We start from the raw sequence: 15,548 nt of genomic DNA, 5'->3' as shown, positions 1-15,548 counted from the left end.
ACCAAAAACTAAAAATTTTCCTGATTTTGCAGCCGTTATAAAGGTCACAAATAGAAACCAAGAATACGAAATCTCGAATGAAGTTGGAGTTGAGGACAGCGGGTAGAATGGACCACTACTTTTGTGTGAAAAAATACCAACATTAATTACAGATGATATCCGAAACACACAAAAGACGAACTTCTGGCTTTTTATAGTAGACAAGCAAATTATATAGATTAGTCTAAATTTGGAGATACAGATAAGTTGGAGATTTGGAGATGATCGCAAACTATTTAGGGGTTCAAATGAACCAAAAACAGAAAAAAATTCCTGATCACACAATTGAAGCCAATGTCCCTGGTCAAAATGCTAAGGGTAATATCTGGGCAGTGCTACGCGACATAATTTCAAAAGCGAAATTTTCCAAAATGGATTTGGACATAAGGGTGCTGTAGTGTTTTAGGGTATCACATATTCGGCCCCGCACGACTATAGCCTTTGCTTATTAGTTTGTAAATAAAATTGATGATTACGTTTTTAATTATAAAGAAGTAAACAAGCTGTATGTTCGGCCTGGCCAAACTTTGAACACCCTCCACCATTTGGAACGAATTTGGCAATTTTCAAAAAAATAAAATCCGTTAAAAATTCTGTTAAAATCTTAAAAATACCAAATCTTGCCGCCTTTTTTTTTTTGTCATAAGCCATATTCAAATTCGAAACTTGAAAAAAAAATCGGTAAATAATATAGTTGAAATCAGCAATTTAGGGAGCTATTATTATATGGGGCTATACAAAAGTGTGTTGCTGCACAGACAATTTTCTGCCTTATGCTGCAGTATCTATTACAAACTTCAAATACCAAATTTAAAACAATTAAGATGAATAATATTTAAAACTTTAATGTTTTACAAAAAAGTAGAAATTAAAATTACACGTGGATAGTTGCCCTGCCATTGAATGCTCTCTGTACTAGGATAATTCTCTGCAAATTTCTGTATCTTCAATTATAATAATCTCATACAGAAGTAGTTGGATATGAAATCTATGAATGCCGATACAAAACACCCGTGTTAGCATGGTTTTATTTAGTGTAGCAAAATATTTAAAAGTTAAAAACAAAAAATAATAAGACAAATAATTGATGTAAGCCATTTACTGTAATAGTATGTTTACGTTATAAAGGATTTGAAAACCCCAGTCGGTTTAAATTGTCAAATCCATTGCATGTAACTCGAATAAAACTTCAATAAGATGGTTAACCCGGAAAAGCCATAACATAAGCATGTCTCAACTGTAGATGACATACACTGTGGAAAACTTCTACAAACCATTTGCTCTGTGGTTTTTGAAAATTTAAAACTATAAAACTTGACAACCCGTACTTTGCAAAACATCGTTGTAGGTAAAAAGGATTTTATTACAGCGTGGCTACTATGTTATTTCCTTACATTCAAAAATGTAATGAAGCTTAAATAAATGCCACCACATTATGCAGGTGGATAACTAGAGCACGACAAGTATATGAAAGGGCACAAATTAGGTTAATTAATATTCTGTTTCATTTGATCTCTTTTTAATTTTCTAAAATGAAATATTAAAACAGCACATACATATTTTTAATTAAGTTTAGCGGATATTAGTTGGAATAAAACTTGAATTAAAAAGCTTTTGGCGTTACTAGGAAAATGTTTAAAAATAAAAACTCCTTTTCTTAAAACGAAATTTAATTATGGAATTTTGTGTATGTGCATTTTGCATGCTTTTGTCCTGTCAGTCATCGACACAATAGGAGCATTAATAATTAAATTTCTTTTCTTTCACTCACGCTACAGGTTGCCTGTTTTATTAAGGCAAAATTGCATTCAACTCTTTCTATAGTTTACAATTGTCACCACGACAACCATTTTATGCATAAAGTGCAGGAGAACATATTTCCTTTAATTCATTGCATATTTTTGTTTTTATGATTGCAATACAGCAAATAACCTTTGACTATTGTCGTACCCCACAACAGCCTTTTATTTATTATAATCCCTGTAAAAAACTTTGGTTTTGTACAATAAGGAATTTTTTAAATGAATAATAAAACCAGTAATGAAAGTCTTAAAGTCGGGCGGGCCGATTTTATGATACCCTACACCACTTAGCTAATTAAGTAGAGCTCCACATAACAATTAAAAGTTTTTATGGGAGAATTCAATCATACACGCTATGATCTATATATATAAAAGAAAGTTGTGTTAGTTACTACGCTTATAACTTAAGAACCGCTGGACTAATTTTAACGATTCATACAAATTCGGAATTGTCTCCTCTCCGAAAAGGATAATATCCAAAAAAATCGCGTAAAAATGTGTTATATTAACATTTTCATTTTGACTTTTGAAATGTACAATAGTAATGTTTTATTTTGCATAATGTTTTTCCATTTTGACTTACTTTTTTCTAATGTACATTTGTAGTGTTTTTTTTACTTTTTTATTTTTTTTTTTTTTGAATTCAAATATTAATTCCAATTTATTTAATTGACTTGATTTCTTGAGAAATGAAATTGATGTCGAGTTACATGGAAGTGTAGTACCGAATTATGTGGTGGCGAAACGGAATAGATGATGTCGAAATAATTTAATGGAATCGAATTTTAAAATAGAAGTACATTCTATTGACAAACTATATAAGGATCTTTAAACATTTTCTGTAAAAAATCAGCGAACAAGTTGAAGATTTTTTCAATGTGTTATTCTTCTTTTGTCAATTTTTTTTTCAATTTGTATTATCTAATTGAATTCAGTAAATTTTTTGTGAACAAAATAAAGAATAATTTTTCACTATATACAAATTTTCACCAAAAAATTAAATAAGTGGGAAATACGATGTTAACTGACATCTACCTTTCAACTCCAGGGCCGACATCGTGGTTCAGCTGGAAGATGCGAACACATTTGAACAAACGAAAATTACCGAAAAACCCTAATGGGGCTCATTTCAAAGCGTGGAACTACATCTTTCCTGTCTCAATAATCCGTCCAATGTACAATCAGAAAAATACCAAATATAAAGGGTGGAAAATAGTAGAGCGAATGGGACTCTTAGTAAGAAAAGAATTTCTATCCTTCCAGAAATTCTTCCCAAACATTCGAGATACCTTTAATCGCTTTTGCAGGTCATGATATCGATCATAACTCACGGATAAGGGTACAATCCGATTTCATATTTATATAACCATCGTATGATTTAAGTTTTTTTGGTGTCTTGGTCACTTTTTTAATATTTTGGACATTATTTGGCATATTTGTTTCTAAGGAGGTAGAAAACCTCTTCGCATAAAGTTTGAAATTTTCAGAGTAGGGCCCATTTTGGTTTTGACCATATTCATTAATTGATTTGGCTAAAAATTGTATTTATGCTACCCTGGGGTAGGGAACCATCATACAGATAATTGCCACACAGGAATTTATTTAAGTAAAGTCCCTACATTGGAGTATCTCCAAGTCCACTTTCACATCTAATTGGTGGTCAGAAAAGAAAATTTTGTTTTTTATTGAATTTGTAACCCCCAAGAGAATATTGGTTGGGCCACGTTTTGTTATAACCCTTATATAAATGTATCCCTGATTTCAGCTGTGACCGTGGTCTTGGCCACGTTTTTCAACTGATTTGGCCATTATTTGCTGTATTTAGGCTACTTTGTGAGTAGAGAACCGTCTTACAGAAAAATATCAACATACGTAAATATTTTGGTACAGTCCCCATATAGTCCCCAGGCCCGCCGATCTATAGTGATGTTTACCGATTGACAACAACGCGGGTATTGTTTAATCGTCATTGAATTTTACTATGAACAAGAACATAGACTTTTTGGGGACTCTAATGCGCAATTTGAGGTGCTATGGTAATGGGTGTAAAAGCGTAATTAACTTTCACTATTCAGAAATTATTTTGATTAGTCGAATCAATATTTATATTAAAATTTGTTCACCTTTATGAGCTAGATTTGTGAAATATTATGCTATGCTAAATTTGCATTAAAGACTAAAACTACGGGCCGGCAACGCGGACAAATCCGAGGAGAAATGTGACAAAAATCGTCAAAATAACGAGTTTCGGGAGGTACCGTTATATGGGGACTATACCAAAACGTGGACCATTTTCAATACCAACCATCCTATACACAGTACAAATTGTTCTGCTAAATTTTGAAGCTCTACGTCAAATAATGTGGGCTGTATCGTAATTTAAATAAACAGACATACAGACGGAGTCTATGACGAACATTTAGGGATGTTACAAACGGATGAAAAAGTTAATATACCCTCCTTTCCAAGGTGGGGGATATAATAAGCATTAAAGACTAAAATTACGGGCCGGCAACGCGGACCGGGCCAGCTAGTTATAATTATAATTTAAAGTTCAAAGGACTAAATATGCTGAAGCATTTGTATCTTTTAAATTCGGGATTGTATTGCCCATGTGGTGCACAATTAATTTGAAATCAGATAAAGATATATATGGGAGCCATATCCAAATCTGAACCGATCTCGATAAAATTTGGCAAAGATATTTCTGAGCTGTATTTGATATATTTCCCTGAATATCGTTGTTACGGAGTGCATATTACGGTTGTGGGTAACAAATATAACAACTCGGATGAATAATATATATGGAAGCTATAGCTATACCTAAACCGACCTTCACCAAATTTGACATACTAGCTTCTAGACTCAATTCGGTCGTAAGTGCCAAATTCCATCCCATTTGGACAAATATTAGACGTTTGGTGCACAATAAAAGGTAAGTCGGACGAAGTTATATATGGGAGCTATATCCAAATCTGAACCGATCTCGATAAAATTTAGCAAAGGTATTTCTGAGTTGTATTTGATATATTTCCCTGAATATCGTTGTTACGGAGTGCATGGCTGTGGGTAACAAATATAACAAATCGGATGAACAATATATATGGGAGCTATACCTATATCAGAACCGATCTTCACCAAATTTGGCATACTACCTTCTAGACTCAATTCGGTCGTACATGCCAAATTCCATCCCATATTAGACGTTTGGTGTACAATAAAAGGTTAATCGGACGAAGTTATATATGGGAGCTATATCCAAATCTGAACCGATCTCGATAAAATTTGCAAAGATATTTCTGAGCTGCATTTAATATATTTCCCCAAATATTGTTGTTACAGAGTGCATATTACGGCTGCGGAGGACAAAAATAACAAATCGGATGAACAATATATATGGGAGCTATAGCTATATCTGAACCGATTTCGATCAAATTTGGCATACATATTTTCAGGCCTAATTTGGGTGTATATGCAAAATTCCATACAATTCGGGCTGATATTACACGTTTGGTGCACAATAAAAGGCAAATCGGACGAAGATATTTATGGGAGCTATATCTAAATTTTGACCGATTATCTCCAATTTCAATAGGGTTCGTCCTTAGGCCAAACAAAAGATCTTTGCAAAATTTCATCTGGATCGGGCAATAAATGCGACCTGTACTTTGTTTACAAAAATACATGGACAGACGGACGGACGGACGGACATACATAAATCGACTCAGAATGTGATTCTATGCAGATTATCAAAAGGAACTATGGGTCTATCTCGTTTCCTTTTGCCTGTTACAAACAAATGCACAAAGACATAATACCCTGACCACCTTGTGGTGTAGGGTATAATGAACAAATTATGTTTTAAGTTGCATGGATAAAAGAAAAAATAGGTGCGAAGAACTTGTGGCATTTTGAAAACTTTTTCATAGGTGATAACTTTCCAATGAAGTATATATCAATGTTTTAAACAATTGAATAAAGAAAATCGACGAAACAGCTTGTGGTGTACAGAAAATTACTACCACCACAGGGAAAGACTCTTTCAATCCTTCCACAAATTATAACACGAAAGGATTCGACAGGTTTGTCGTGGAGGATGGTTATTTGTTTGGCATGAGCACACCTTGTGTTCATCGTTTTGCACATATATGCATATGTGTACTTTAAAGCTGAACTCAAGTATGCCAATGATGTAGGCAACGGAATATGTCACTACTCAATGTTAATCTATATATTAACATGGTCGACGTCAGATGACAGGGATGAATGAATAAAATGTGGTAACAGGACATTGTTTTGATTACATTAATTGGCTGAATTGAAAACTGAGGGATTGGACAATTACTTCGGTATGGTTTCCACACTAAAGTGTTGTAATGTAAATGAATGCTTTTATACTTCAAATCTTCAAATGATGAAGTGTGTATCAGTTTGTGTCAAATATTTTGTCAGCTGTTTATGGTCTCAGTAATGTTGCGGTTGAATAATATTTTTATTTTGCCTAAATGTTCATTTGATTTTCATTTTCACCATGAGCTGAACATATCGCAATAACCCATTCGGCATATACTGAAAAATAAGTTTGGGGCAAAGCCATTGAAATTCCAAAGAGTGCGAGAACTTATACCGTAACTAAAAGAAAATAGACTCAAAAGAGCTACAGAGTTGGATCGCTTGGCCGAAAGTGCGAACTGCCGAATTTGGTTTTCTCCGATGAGAAGTTTGTTTGTTTGCCCAGCAGTTTGTAAACAACCAAAATGATCGTGTTTACAAAATTATGTTCAGACGCCGCCCATGGTGATGGTGTGGGCCGATGGTCGCTCTCCGCTCTTATTAATCAACCGTGGCATCAGAATAAATGCCGAATATTATTGCGAAAATATTCTGGAGGGTGTATTAAAGCCTTGGACGCGTAAACATTTTGGCCACAGACATTGGCACGCGCCACCCAAGAATGATTACAAAGCAAGGTTCCCCGCTTCATTTCCAGCACACAATGACCACCAAAATCTCCGGATACCAAATCGTTGGACTATTGTGTCTGAAGTATTTTGAAAAGCAAAGTTGGCACTTAAAAATACCATAGTCTCGATCATCTCAAGCGAGCGCTTCGCCGGGAAAATACCGCAGAGCAACATTCGGGCAGCGTGTGACGGTTTCATTTGACGTTTGAAGGCCATAATTCATGCCAAAGATGACCAATTCGAAGAGATCTAAACTTATTCTAAAATTTGATGCTATTTCCGACATTTTTTACTCTGATTAAATAAAATTAAAAAAAGATATAAAAATATTACTGATGTCATTTTTGTTGGGAGTTTCTTATTTACTTTCGTAAGTTTTCTTCTATGTAGTTATTTTTTCTTCTTTTAGTTTTCTATGTACAAATTAGTAATTAATCAACTTTCTTCTATGTTTCCCTTGTATCCTAACCATCACACATACTCAGTTTTTCTAACACTATGGAACATTAAACCGACTTAAAAACCGTTATATTTTTGCACGTTATGGTATTTATAATATCCGAAATCAACTTGCAATGAAAGTGCTTGCAAATTAATAAATAACAACACAATTAGAATTTTTAATATTTATTATTTGGACTATGAAAAAATACACGTTTAAAATTTTTTTAACTTAAAATAAATTCAAAATTTTCAGATTCTTTTATGAAACGTGAATTTGGATTTATAAGTACTTCTAGTCGATCCGAAAAACGGGTTGGCACACTTCACCATGTACTGTAACCTCTGCAACCTAAAATTAAAGAAAAATATAATTATTATAGACAACATATTGGCGCAACATTTATAAACTATGTATGTCCGTCCGTCCGTCTGTCCATGTTAATTTGTAATCACTCTACAGGTCGCAATTATGGCTCGATCTTCACAAAATTTAAAATGGAGGTGGGGATAGGGTCAGAATAAAACTCTATTGAGATGATCGCATAATATTTAGGGGTTGAAATGGACCAAAAACTGAAAAATTTCCTAATTTTGCAGTTGCTCTACAGGTCGCAATTATAGACCAATCAAAGCGGAAGGTATCATGGGGCTAGAGCTTTGGGCTGGGCAGAAGCCTTCCAATTTTGATGGTCATCGGTTAATACTTAGTGGTTGAAATAGACCATACCATTTGTGATAAATAATTTCCATCAAACCGCGAATATTTTTAGACCCGGCGAAATCACAAATAGACGAACAGGTCAATTCTGACCATTATGTAGATGCCGATAGTAAAAATATCGGATATATATAGCGAAATATATATAAAGTATATATACAAAGGAAGGGGATGTTAGCTAGAATGCTTATATCTCCAGAATGGCTGGAGAGATTTTGACAAATCTTGTAAATTTAGAATGCCCTTTTTGGCATAAAAGTATAAAATCTAAAAAAAAAATCGCATAAAAAGATGCCAATAGCGATGTTAATATAGATTTTGTAGTTTTTTTCACTTTTTTTCATATTTTTTATCGCATGCGATTTTTTCAATTTGACTTATAATATTGAAGTGTATATTTTGTAATATTTTTGCACTTTACAACACAGGTTGGGGTAATTATATACAGATTGCAATTATCGTCCGATCCTCACGAAACTTTTTACAAGGGTAGGACTAGGCTCAGCAGGGCTAGGTCTATCGTTTTCAAAGATGTCCGCAATATATTTAGAGGTCGAAATGGACCAACAATTAAAAATATTCTTGATTTTGCAGCCGTTATAAAGGTACCAAAAGACACGAAATCTCGCATGAAGTTAGAGTTAGGACAGAGGATAGAATGAACTTCTACTTTTGTGTGAAAAAATACCAACACTACTTACAGGCGATATTCGAAATACACAAAAGGCGAACTTCTGGCTTTTTTATGCTGATTTCGTGGACAAATATAGCCAAATTTCGTAGACAGGAAAATTATATAGATTATTCTAGATTTGGAGATACAGAGAGGCCTCTTGCCTTTGGAGATGATCGCAAAATATTTAGGGGTTCCAATGAACCAAAAACAGTAAAATGTTCCTGATCACACAATTGAAGCCAATCGACACGCCTGAGAAGAGAGTTAAGGACAGGAAAACATTTGAACAATATATATATTGGATTTTGATCTACTAACCGAACACTATTAGACTCACGTGGAATTTTTAATCTCTCTATTTTCCATTCTCGTCCATTTTGTTATCTGATCTAAGGCTGATTCACATATTTTTATGTGCAAAGTATGAACGACGAGTGGACCGATATTGGCTAGTACAAAGTATCAATTTTTAACTAAATTAGACAGACAAATATATATTTGCTATATCTCTCATAATATGCATCAATCAATTCGATATTAATTTATTAGAAGCTATTGAATTGATTTGACAAGTGTCCGATCATCTCTATCCAAAATCACTGCAAATTTGGGCGTCGATGGGTCTGTTATTGTAAACATAAACAGGAAAATGTTCAAAGCCCGTAAAATATTGTCAGGATCGATACAAATTTATGAAGTATTTATATAAACATGGATATAAGTACGCGTGGATACATATAGCTACATCGATGCTTTGAGATATGCTGATCGGTATACACAATGGAGACCAAATTTTGGATGTATGACAAACTTCTGGGTCTTGGAAAACATATAATTGTGTGTGCATCTTACCCATTCGACCTGTGACAAAGCGTAATCCATTTAATCCACAATCGCCATATTCTTAGGCTCTAAGTCAACTGTAATTTTCAGCGATTCTTTATGTTGCCTCCATTCTTGTCAATTCAACAGATACCGGGAAGTTTCAAAAAAAAGCAAAGTTGGCACTTCGACCTGTGACAAAGCGTAATCCATTTAATCCACAATCGCCATATTCTTAGGCTCTAAGTCAACTGTAATTTTCAGCGATTCTTTATGTTGCCTCCATTCTTGTCAATTCAACAGATACCGGGAAGTTTCAAAAAAAAAATCCTTTTGCTTTTGTATACGAAATGATCCAAATGATCTTGTCTTATTTGTTATTGCATTATGACGTCGAAATCTTTGTTATTGAAATGAAGATTATTTATAAATTTAAATTTTCCAATCGAATATATTTATACCCTCCACCTTGGAAAGGAGGGTATATTAACTTTGTCATTCCGTTTGTAACATCCTTAAATATTCGTCTTAGACCCCATTATGAATCAGCGTAAAATTCTAAGTCGATTTAACGTTGTCCGTCTGTCTGTCTGTTGAAATCACGATACAGCCCACATTATTTGACGTAGAGCTCCAAAATTTAGCAGAGCTATTTGCATTGTGTCTAGGATGGTTGGTATTGAAAATGAGATATATCGGTCTACGTTCTGGTATAGTCCCCATATAACGGTACCTCCCGATATTCGGTATTTTGATGATTTATGCCACATTTTTTCACGGATTTGTCTGGAAATTGGTATTTGTAGGTCATAACGGGTCCCTGAGTGTGTGGCAAAGCATTGAATGTATAGGTCCACGTTGTGGTATAGCCCCCATATAAAGGTACCTCCCGATATTCGGTAATTTGATGATTTTTGCAACCTTTTTTCACGGATTTGTCTAAAAATTGGTATTTGTTGGTCATAATGGGTTCCAGCTCCGGTGGCGAAATATTGCATGCATGGGTCCATGATTTGATATAGCCCCCATATAACGGTACATCCCGATATTCGGTATTTTTATGGTTTTTGCCACATTTTTTCACTGATTTGTCTAAAAATTGGTATTTGTGGGTCATAATGGGTCCTAGTTCGTGCAGCGAAACATTGTAATTATAGGTCCACGTTTTGGTATAGGCCCCATGTAACGGTACCTCCCGATATTCGGTAATTTAATGGTTTTTGTCACATTTCTTCGAATGTTTCTTTTACCCTAAGGTGGAGGGTATTAAAAGTTTGGCCCGGCCGAACTTAATGTTTTTTACTTGTTTTTATTTGATTTGGTTCGGCTATTTTTAATTTTTATTTCTTTGAAGTAACTATTTATATTGAATTAAATTAAATTTGATTTCCTTTGGATCCAATATATAATTTTTTTTTAATTTTCAGTCAGTTATTAAATACATTTACACCTGGATTCATTAATATAACACAGTTGCTAATTATATCCAAATTAAAACTCAAAAACTTTGCAGTTGTATTCATCAATCAGAAAACTCGTAATTTCACCTTCATATCCAATCCAACAAATTTTATGCTGTTAAAGAACTTGCTACGCATAGCGTTCATGTATTCTATTAGTTAACCAAACCGTCCGACAATAGTATTGCAACTAAATGTATCCACGATTGTATAGAATTCCGTACATACAAAAATAGCGATGATAGCGCCACTTCTCTCATGCCACCGTTGTGCTCCCATACTAAAATTGTTGTGCTTCTCCACAAATATAAATGCATGTGGTATGTAGCATTATATATGTTTCTTAGTCTGAAATGCAGACTCTAAATTCAATTATATTTGTTCGTCTGTTCATATGTGGAAGATATTTTCTGTTACCTACCCTACCTTCAAACCTGTTATTGCATGTGTTTTGTTCGGTCATGTGGTGGATTGTATTTCATAGCTTCCATTTGTAGTAGTCATAAACAAAAATATTGTTTGTTATTTTGGTGGTAGTTAAATCAATGAGAGAAGCTGAACATTTAAAGATCAGAGAGTATTTTCTTTGATTCAAGTGGTAATTTTGTTGAGAGAAAATGTATGACATGTTTCAAACAGTCAACAAACAATTCATACAAAAAACAATAAGGTTAAACATTTTACTTAAGATGGAAAAAATTATGTGGAACTTTAAATTATAATATGTAATATTGATTAATAATATTGATATATTTATTGGCTTCTGTTTCTTTTGACTTTGCATAGAGATTCACATAGATTGTTAGTAGAAGAATTTTAGTGAAAATAGATGATTCTTAAAAATTTTTCTTTACAAAATTTTGAGTATTTGATAAATTTTCGTAACATAGAATGTTTATATATTGTGTTGAGACACAATTATAATTGAGATAGTTGGAATGTTGCAATCAGACTGAACAATAAAAAATGCAGCTACATTGAATTAATATAGAATGTTTAGATACACGTGATGAAATAATTTCGAAATGTTGAATTTTTCAGAAACATTTAATATAATTTGTACAACATTCCGTAATTTATTATGTATTGGGTAGGTATGTAGGTATATACAATGGTATTTTAGAAACGTTGCATATAACCAAACTATTTGCAACAATTCGGAAACAAATTTTAAATGTTGAGATAATTTTACTTATATACATTAATATTGCATGTTGTGCAACAATGACTTTAGAGATATTTAAAAATGTATTTAGATTTTGTAAAGATACATTGGTAATGTTAAGATACTATTCTAGTATTTATACTTGAACATTAAATGTAATTATGAAATATTTTATTGTTAAAGTAATGATTGTTACTTTTGTTTAGGTACACTAGTACTCATACAACATTTGAACACAATTTTTTAACTTTTTCCTAACAATTCCATACTGAGAATGGTAATTTTGTTGAGAGAAAATATATGGTATGTTTGCAACAGTCAACATACAATTCATACAAACAAGTAATTTCAGATACAATCAGTTTACGCTTTTGTGCTTTTTGGTCGATATTAAGGAAAAAATTGTGTGGAACTTGAAATTATTATTAATATTGATAATATTGATATATTTATTGGCTTATGTTTCATTTGACTTTGCATAGAGATTAACATAGACTGTTAATAGAAGACTTCTAGTGAAAATAGATGTATCTTAAAACCTGTTCTTTATCAAATTTTGAGTAGTCGATATTTAATATTATTATTAATAATTCGTAACATAGAATGTTTATATATCGTGTTGAGATACAATTATAGTTGAGATAATTTAAATGTTGCAATCAGACTGATCAAAACAAAAATCAGCTACATTGAATTAATGTAGAATGTTTAGATACTCGGTTGAGATAATTTCGAAATGTTGAATTTTTCAGAAACATTTAAATAATACGTGCAACATTCCGTAATTTATTATGTATAGGTAGGTATGCGGATACAATGGTCTTGTTGCAACGTATTTTAGAAACGCTTTATATAACCAAACTATTGTGCAACAATTAGGAAACAAATTTTAAATGTTGAGATAATTTTACTTATATACATTAATATTGATGGTTTATTTTTCGTAATTTTAGCTATAATTCTCTTGCATGATGTGCAACAATGACTTTAGAGATATCCAAAAATGTATTTAGATTTTGTAAAGATACATTAGTAATGTTGAGATACTATTCTAGTATTTGTACTTGAACATAAAATGTAATTATGAAACATTTTATTGTTAAAGTTATGATTGATACTTTTGTTTAGGTACACTCATACAACATTTAAACACAATTTTGCATCTTTTTCCTAAAAATTCCATACTGAAAATGGTAATTTTGTTGAGAGAAAATGTATGGAATGTTTGCAACAGTCAACAAACAATTCATACAAACAAATAATTTGAGATACAATCAGTTTACACTTTTGTGCTTTTTGGTCGATATTAACGAAAAAACAAGTAAGCAAAGGCTATAGTCGGGCGGGACCGACCATGTGATACCCTACAACACTACAATATGTTAGAAGCCCTCTTATGTCCAAATCCATTTTGGAAGATTTCGCTTTTGAAATTATGTCACGGAACACGGCCCAGATATTTTGACACGGAAATTTACCACTATTTACGCACTCCGTTGTGCTGTTAGTTGTTGTGATCCATTTGGCTCCGTTTGGCTTCAATTGTGTTTTCAAACAAATATAGTGGTCCATTCTACCCGCTGTCCAAAACTCTAACTTCATGCGAGACTTCGTGTCCTTTGGTTTCTATTTGTTACCTTCCTTACGGCTGCAAAATCAGAAACATTTTTAGTTGTTGGTCCATTTCAACCCCTCAATATATTGCGGAAATCTTTGAAAACGATAGGAATAGCGCTACCCTTATGAGGATCAGACAATAAATGCAATATGTATACAATAACCCCAACCTGTGTTGTAAGGTGAAAAAATTTGACAAAATGTACACCTCAATATTATAAGTCAAATTGAAAAAATCGCATGCGATAAAAAATATGAAAAATAAAAAAAAAAAATATGTATTAACGTCATTATTGGCATCTTTTTTTATGCGATTTTTTTAGATTTATACTTTTATGCCAAGAGGGCATTCAGAATTGACAAAATTTGTCAACAGCGATCCAACCATTCTTGAGATATAAGCATTCTATCTAACATCCCCTCCTTTTGTATATACACATTGTATATATTTCGCTACATAAATCCGATATATTTACTATCGGCATCTACGTAACGGTCAGAATTGACCTGTTCGTCTATTTGTGATTTCGACAGGATTAAAAATATTCGCGGTATTTTGTAAATTTGACTTTAATTTAACACAAATGTTATGGTCTATTTCACCCACTTAAAATTATCCGATGACCATCAAAATGAGAAGGCTTCTGCCCAGCCCTAAGCTCTAGCCCCATGCTAACTTCCGTTTCGATTGGTCCATAATTGTGACCTGCAAAGCAACTACAAAATCAAGAAATTTTTCAGTTTTTGGTCCATTTCTACGATCATCTCCAAAAGAAATAGGGTTCTATTCTGACCTTAACCCTACCTACATTTCAAATTTCGTGAAGATCGGGCCATAATTGCGACCTGTAGAGGGATTACAAATTAACATGGACAGACGGAAGGACGGATCGACTCAGCTCGGCGAGATAGGAAGATCCATATATACTTTCCTATGTGGGAAATCAATATTTCGAGGTGCTACATAATTTTTGGCCCAATCAAACTTATAATACCCCAACACATAGTGTTGTAGGGTATAAAAATGATTTGTGACCAAAAACAAATATGTGTTTCAATCAAGTGTTTCTGTATGAATATCGATAGTGACAGTTTGGGTTAAATTAAATTGATTGAGGTTTTTTACTCAACAAAAGAAACAAGTAGCAGTCGTGTCAATCTTTAAAACTTTCCACCACTTGGCAGAAAATAGCAAAATTAAAAAACCAGTAAGGAAAGCTCAAAAGTCGGGCGGGGCCGACTATATGATACCCTACACCACTATGCATATTTAGTAGAGCTCTCGTAAAAAGGTTTATACAGGACATTTCAGAGCTCTATGAGATATTTGGTACAAAATCAAAATCTATCTAATTCTATCGTGCATTTTACGAACTATAGCTATCTCTCAAAATTTTACGTATTAGCTTCTAGGCTGGTGATTTGGGCTGATATTGACCATTTAGTGCACATTTAACCCGAAATCGGATGAAGATATATATGAGAGCTATATCCAAATCTGAACCGATTTCGATAAAATTTAAAACAGCTATTCCTGTGCTCCATCTAACACCTGGTACCAAATATCACGCTTGTGGAGTGAATATTACGAATGTATGGGACTAAAACTCTAAATCGGATGAAACATAAATATGGTTGCTATATCTGAACCGATTTTCACTAAATTTGATATACTTGCTTCTAGGCTGAATTTGGTCCGATGTACTAAAACTCAGTCCATTTGGACTTATATCGGCCATTTGGTGCACAATTAACCCGAAATCGGATGAAGATATATATGGGAGCTATATCCAAATCTGAACCGATTTCGATAAAATTACAAGAAGCTATTTCTGGGCTGT

General features: G+C 33.2%; 1 long non-coding RNA gene across 1 annotated transcript; it reads right to left on the bottom strand.

Annotated features, from left to right (window-relative positions):
- Positions 1-7,465: 7,465 nt before the first annotated feature.
- On the bottom strand, positions 7,466-11,132 carry LOC131803443 (uncharacterized). Its single transcript, XR_009342576.1, has 3 exons — positions 11,013-11,132; positions 9,496-9,865; positions 7,466-7,598 (listed from the first exon to the last, which is right to left on the bottom strand). It is a non-coding gene; the product is annotated as an uncharacterized LOC131803443 (long non-coding RNA).
- Positions 11,133-15,548: the final 4,416 nt, after the last annotated feature.

The sequence above is a fragment of the Musca domestica genome, unplaced genomic scaffold (genome assembly GCF_030504385.1).
Source record: "Musca domestica strain aabys unplaced genomic scaffold, Musca_domestica.polishedcontigs.V.1.1 3, whole genome shotgun sequence".
Taxonomy (NCBI): Eukaryota; Metazoa; Arthropoda; class Insecta; order Diptera; family Muscidae; genus Musca; species Musca domestica.
The sequence above is the reverse complement of the archived record's forward strand: the minus strand, read 5'-3'. Positions and strand labels throughout refer to the sequence as shown.